Source organism: Centroberyx affinis, unplaced genomic scaffold, assembly GCF_046629955.1.
Source record: "Centroberyx affinis isolate AG114_WGS23_722 - 3 ecotype Tasmania unplaced genomic scaffold, CSIRO-AGI_Caff_v1 ptg005513l_1, whole genome shotgun sequence".
NCBI lineage: Eukaryota > Metazoa > Chordata > Actinopteri > Beryciformes > Berycidae > Centroberyx > Centroberyx affinis.
Genome location: NW_027282768.1, coordinates 16,674 through 23,679, shown reverse-complemented (window position 1 = coordinate 23,679; position 7,006 = coordinate 16,674). Strand labels below are relative to the sequence as shown.

General features: G+C 43.8%; 1 pseudogene; it reads right to left on the bottom strand.

Moving 5' to 3' along the window:
* Window positions 1-1,748: 1,748 nt before the first annotated feature.
* Window positions 1,749-3,650, bottom strand: LOC139667419 (high choriolytic enzyme 1-like; annotated as a pseudogene).
* Between the last annotated feature and the right edge of the window lie 3,356 nt (window positions 3,651-7,006).

The window sequence follows — 7,006 nt, the reverse complement described above, 5'->3', positions numbered from 1 at the left end:
ACTGAAAGCTGATTGGTTCACAGTATATGTTAGGAACCAGCGTTATGTTTCACCCACAATCAATCAATCAATTAATTAATTGCACCCGTTTGGGCTCTATCCTGTTGTCTGTGTGCAGGGTGCTCCCAGCTCCACAACAACACATTGATTCATATCTGTTCATTCTCCCTCTCAAGTCTTTTTTTACTTCCAAACACAACACGAATCATAAGAGAGATAGAATTAACATAGAAATACGCTGATGATGGTGAGAATCAGTATTTTCCTGTTGACCTCTTGCTCACAGCAGTGGAATTGCTAATGTATTTCATGCAAAATAATGTAGGCTAATAAAGAGAGTTGTGATAAACTAGGGCTTTCCTGACTGCTGTATTGAAATGAGCACTAACACTGTCAGGGTTAGAGGTTTCATTCCCTGTGTTGTTCAGTGGGTAGAGTTCACATTTCTTCTGGCAGGTTGTTCCAAAGTTTAGGGGCCCTGAAAATAAAATGCTGGGGTAAATAATGATGAATAATGAATGATAAATGAGGTTAATTAATTTTTGCTAAATATGTAAGTGTCTCCAAAATGCTGAATATTTTAGAAAAACAAAACATCTCAAGTTTATCAGTCCATATCTCTAAAATCCAGAGGATCCAGTTGGTAAAAATGTTAACATTTTGCGTGATACATTTTGATATCACAATTCTTCATATCCACATTCAACGATCTAGAGCAGTAAGCTTGTCTTTGATCAGCCAATGGACAAACCCCATCTGTAGTGGTAAAAATCCTTCTGGGAGTCTGGGTCCAGGTAAGTTACAGGGAGAGTCTATACTGACTGTATTGCTGCCCAGAGGCTATTGGGCGAGTCCCTATCCTTCATCCCCAGCCTGACGCCCCGGAGCAGGCCAACATCAAAGCCCTCAATCCAGAAGACCCTGGGGCTATGAACAACCAATGGTACCATGAGAGAAAATGACAGAAGGGATGCAAAATGATGTAGTCAGAGGGAGAAACAGTTGGGTTTTGTTGATTTTTTTTTTTTTTCATTTCAGACTCCTCCATCAGTAAATAATTTATGTTAAAGGACAACTTCGACTTTGTGGCAGGTTGGCCCATTGGTTCCTTTAACCAATATCTGATGAGAGGATCGGTACCAAAAGCATCTCTATGCTAACGCTGTAGCATGCAGTATGTTAAGTAACCACTGGCGACAAGCAGTATACTAAAAGTGACAAAATGAGAACAATGGTCTAAAATGAATTTGTCTTTTTAAAAAAAAAAAAAAAAGAGGGTGGGCACAAAGAGAGTCCTAGATATACTGCACAAAGATAATGTACATGCAATGGCAGAAGATCTTTGAGTGTAACTTGTGTTTACATAGGAAGTGACTGAAGTTAGCCAGACAGCTAGTGTTTTGAGCTGTTGTAATGGGCAATTCATTAATTAAAAAATCAACTTTGGTCTCCCTTCCGTCGGAGGGGCATATGCATTTACTGCCTGGACAACTGGCTGTTTGTACTCAATCTGAGGGTCAGGGATGGGGCTTGGCACCTCCTTGAGGGACATTCATCTCCCAGGGTCCTGTAATGTTGCAACAGATTTGTTGTCAAGAGGGAGGCCCCATGCAGGCGAGTGGTGGCTGCACCCGTAGATTGTGCAGCGCATCTGGCTCCTCTTCAGGATAGCAGGGTTGGACCTTTTTGCTACAGAGGAGACCACAGTTTGACCCTTGTGGCTCTCAATCCGGGACTCACCAGGGCCACTAGGGGTGGATCAAGTTGTCCTTGGCCTCTGGTGAGGTTGTATGTGTTCCCCCATTTCCACTTCTCCTGGCGATAACCAGGTTCTTGGGAGCCTGAGTGCTCTTGGTGGCCCCAAACTGGCCACAGAGGCCTTGGATGGCAGACATCATTGAGCTACTAGAGGGCAGCCCATGGCCTGTTCCCCACTGGCCCAAGGAGGGATATGGCACCCGAAGCCCCAGGTTTTTAACCTTCATGTGTGGCTCTTGAACAGCAGTGTTTGCAAAGGCTTGGCTTGAATGGAGAGTAGACACACTGCAAGCAGTACTCCCTCCACTAGGCTGCAGTACAACAGCAAATGGAAGGATTTTAGAAATGGAATCCTGAATCCTGAACCTAAATGATGATTTTTGGGTATGGTTGGGTTGGAAGTACTAATTTTGTACATCAGAACGTACTCTATAGAAGGCCCTGGGTGGGTGTGTTCGCAGCCATAGAGCCGGTTGATTCACAAGATGTCCATGCCCGGCCTCTGGCCGATCTGCATGGTGGAGTTGGGGATGGGGGTGATGCTGTCCTTCCCATACCGAATAGAGAAGACTGTTCTTCCATAGTGCATGATGGAGGAGTAGTCGTAGGGAGTGTCCAGGTTGTTGGTGTACTGCCTGTAGAAGTTGTAGGCCATCCACTGATCGATGTTCTCCCAGTTGATCTTGATATACTGGTCGTGGTCGCTCCCGGTCGTGCTGGAAGCCCAGAGCACGGTTGATTTCATGTTGGATGATGCCATGGTGGGGGCAGCCGAGCCTGTTGAGAGAGAGGACCTGTCTGCGTCCCTCTCTGCCCAGAGACGAGAAGCACCCATCCCTGTTCTCAATGCTGATCTGGTTGTGCTCGTTCTGACGGGGGAACAAAGCGGATGCAGGTGCTGCTGTGGAAGGGCCGCATGGTGTAGTCGATCTTCTGCCTTTCCCAACTTTCCCAGAGAAGGCTCTGCTCACTGTGAAGGGAACCATCACCATGCTGTTGGAGGCTTTCCACCGCAAGCAGTTGTGGGACCAACAGAACATGGCATTTCTGGTATATAGACAGAGAAAAGGAGCGCTGTGTGGGTTCAGTCAGGTGTGGAATGGAGAGGTGCTCATTGGAGCGTAGGGGCAATCTCAACAATGGTAAAAAAATCCAAGGACACTTTCTCATTGAGTTAAAAAGCCTTCATTCTTGTGGCTAATACATCTTGCAGGGATTACTAAATGCATCAACGTGTTGTGACATGGATGCCTTCATCAGGGTGCCAACACCCTGAATAAAGACAAAATGATAGGCGTCACAAAAAGTAGGCCTACAAATCACCATCAGCACATAATTAAACATGGACAAATCAAAAAAAACTGGCACCTGTGTAAATATATAAATGTATTGCATCCATGATGACAATGAGCAAATACATGAGAGCAAATTTGCATGTGTGCACATATACAATAGACTTAATCAAAACTATGTACTCCGGACAAAAAATACTCCCCCATACCCATTCATAGAATTGGGGAGAAGTCTCTAGTTTCCGTCTGAGCCAGGCGCTTAATCCTATCCCTATCCCTCTTGTTGGCAGATACCACAAACATTCAGTGATTCAGGGTTTGTACCATGACCATCATCCCTGTAACGTAAGGTCATGGGATAACTTTCATTAACAGTTCTTATGCTCCGTTTGTGTTCTGCCACATGGCGTTTCTGGTTCTGGGCGCCACCATGTCTCCTTCCAGTAGGATCTAACTGGAGCTGTTGTTGGAGGCCAAAATCCTGGTGCTGATGTCCTCATGGTCATCCACTTGGACCTCTGCTCCACTTCCTTCCTCCAAGAAAGGATGGGCATGGGTGATGCCCAGCAACAGCAGCAGGAGCCTGGGAGATGGAGTCATCCTCAGAGTCTGGTGGCTCTTTGGCTCTGACAATGGAGCTTCTATGGAGAGTTGCTCTGGAGAGACTCTTTGAAACTCAGTGTTTGAGTCGACTCAGTTCAGGGTCTTTATATTCTCATCTACAGGTGTGTCTGCTGGGGGATTAAGGGTTGGGATCCAGAATGCTAGGCCCAAATAAACCTCTGAAAGGAGAACTCCACTGATAAACCTATTTATTGAACATAGAGTCTATTCCACACTGTTCACCTTCCACCATGCCACAATTAAGAACTTTGGTTTGTCCATTTTGTTTTGTTCATCACACCACAAGGTTTTAGCTACCCTATTCATTCTGGTTTTATTTTTCATTGTTTTACAAATGACACCCTTTCCACAACCTTAGCCAATGTATATATGTTAAAACTAAATTTACATGACCCAAATACTGCTTCTCCGCTCTCTGATCACCTTCGTAAATGAAATCCCATGCATGTATTTTATGACAAGCCGTTAAAGTTGTGGCAGGAGCTGTGTGTCCCTCTGTGAGGATGATGGACGGCCTGTTGAAACTCTTGCATATGTAGAGGATGGTAATAGGCTCCTATGGGATGTGTTGCTGTGGCTCTGCCCAAGACAGCTCTCTAGTCAAAATATGGATACTACATTGTATGGGACAGTCCAAACCGTTGTACAAACCCATCATGGCTGTCCCTATAGAGTAGGGGGACTTTTTTTTTAATTAACTTTAAACAATGTAATAGAATTAGCTTTCTGTTGCACTAGTTTGATGCAATTCTAATACAACTTCTCATTAGTTTTCTATTTTGAGTTTTCCGTTATAATTTATTTAAAACCTTTAACCTTTAAATAAAACACTTCCCTGGGTGGACAAAGCCAAATTAATTGTTTTCATTTTAGTTCAGATATCTCCAGCCCTTAAAAATAGCTCCATTCTATCATACTTCCATTTTAAAACACACTGAAATGTAGTTGTGTATTAGTACCTGGCTATGTACCTAGCACCTAGTATGTCTTCTTGTGTTATGAAAATGTGGACTCTACTTCATTCAATTTATTTAATTATCGCACATAAACTACGCTTCCCTCAAATCCTGGCCTCATATAAAGTGTAAAGATGAATTGTGAAAAGAATGTGTGTTTTCTCTCAAACAGCCCCCTCACCCACCCCAATCTCATCAGCCACCGTGATTAAGGTTTGGCATCGGGGATTGTGCTGTCTTCTTGGAGAGATATTTCAGCTGCATTTCTGACACTCTGAAAGGAGAGGAAGATAAAGGAGGCGTCGGGGAAAAAAACCCTCCCCGTTGTGTGAGTCCTAGAGAGGGCCTTGAACCCTGCCATTCACGCCTTTCTCTCCATCAGCTGAGTCTAATTGCCAGAGAGGACAGGAGACCCCAGGCCCGATCGCTCCTTATCCTCTTTAGCGCTTTCAGGCAAGTGAAAGGCGAGCTTCTGCTTTTGATCTTTTCTCTGATTCGCTTTTTCTTCTCTGTCATCCCTACCATCCTCTCCTCAGGAGTGACACCAGCTCCTTTCACTGCCTGCCCCCATCTCCATCTGCCCAAAATAATGACCAGGGCCCAGGCATTATTAAACAGAGGTGGAGAAGGGAGGTCAGCGCTGGGAGAGGGAGGTCTGGATGGGGACTCCAAACTTGTCTAAGGAGGGATGGAGGGGTCCCCCTATTCCAAATCTACTCCGTAGCCTCTCTATGCTCCCCTAGATTCAGTCCTTACAGTTTTCATGGCCTTAGCCTAGAGAAAGCCCTTTTTTAACAGACCACAGACGTAAAGGCTTGTCCCTTCCCAGAGGCACTGCTACAATAAGACCCTGGGCTGTTTGAGACAATGGGGCCTATGTGATCTCTCAGCCAGACTCAGGATGAGACGATGCCTTGCTTGCCAGTCCCATGGGAGGGTAGACCCGGTGGTCATTGTTGACAGCTAATGGACAGCATCTTTCCACTGGCGGGCCCCCCTGCAGACTGTGTCATTTTAGGTTGCTTAATAACAAAACTCAGGCTGCACTGATGAGGGAATTCTATGACAAACAGCAGTTTGTTTGCAGATGAAAATCATTCCCCTCACAAATCTCAAAAGCTAACACTGGGGGGTGATTGGATGAATGCAGCCCGCAACCAAAGACAGCATTCAGCGGGGAAAATTCAATATAACTCGTGAAAAGACAAAATGGTCATATGTCTGAAAAGGCCAGACTCAGAATCACTTTATTCAGCAAGTACAATAAAAGTACAGGGATTTGTTTTTTGTTGTATTGGCCCATGTAGACAGTAGACTATGCATATCAGTCTACATATAGACAGTAGACTATATACTATATCACTCTACAAATACACATTCAGCATTCAAAGACACAATACTATCAGTTGTAAATCAGCCTTGCTTCGTCATGAGACAGACTAGTGTGGTTATAGATGCAGGGACATCAGTCATCTTTCTCAGGGCTACTGTAGTTTCTCATATGGACAGGCTATAGGCGGTCTCAGGGACTGCCTGTTCACTTTGATGTACAAGACAGACCGGGAGTATATCTTTAAATAATTCGTATTAATATCCATGAGTGCTTTGGCAACAGACTTGACTTGTCATGCTATTAAAGCCATTGAGAGAGAGAGAGAGACGGAGATTTTCAAATTGACAGACAGATGGAGTTTCTAAAGGTTCTCAAGCTTACACTGATCACTTGAGGAGCTATAAGCTTTTAGACTGTATTTATTGAGCACTAGCTTTGTAACGTAATAGCCAATCATGTCTGTGCTCTGAAAAAGCAACATAGCAAACTCAATAACACTTTGGCGTACATATAAAGAATGTTGCCAGCTTGCCTCTCTTCAGCAGCTTATACAGGTCAGCAGTGAGCATATAGGGCCACATGAATGTTTTCACCCTCTCCATGAAATCATAAGATGTTTGCTTCTTTCTCTTATCCTGCAGAAAAAAATGTCTGGAGCTCCTTTGGGCGAAAAATGCGTAGAAACACAATTTTACAGCTATCCCGATTTCACTTGTCTAATTTTCACACTGTTAACTGTGTGATTACTTCTGGTCTGAAAATGGGACGTGTTTTTAAAATAGCATGCCAAATTATCACTACAGTCATTTTATAATTTAATTGTGCAGATTCACCTGGAGCTCTTTAGGGACTGCAGACCCCCCAAAAAGGTTATGCATTGACTCATATTGATATATATTATAGAATAGTGGAACTTAAGGATGAAAGTGCCGATTTCAATTACTGAATACCAGCGCTAGCTATTTTGTATAAACCAAGTGACATCATCCTCAAATATTAATACTGATTGAGTGCTTGCTTATCTTGTATAGAAACATATTTTT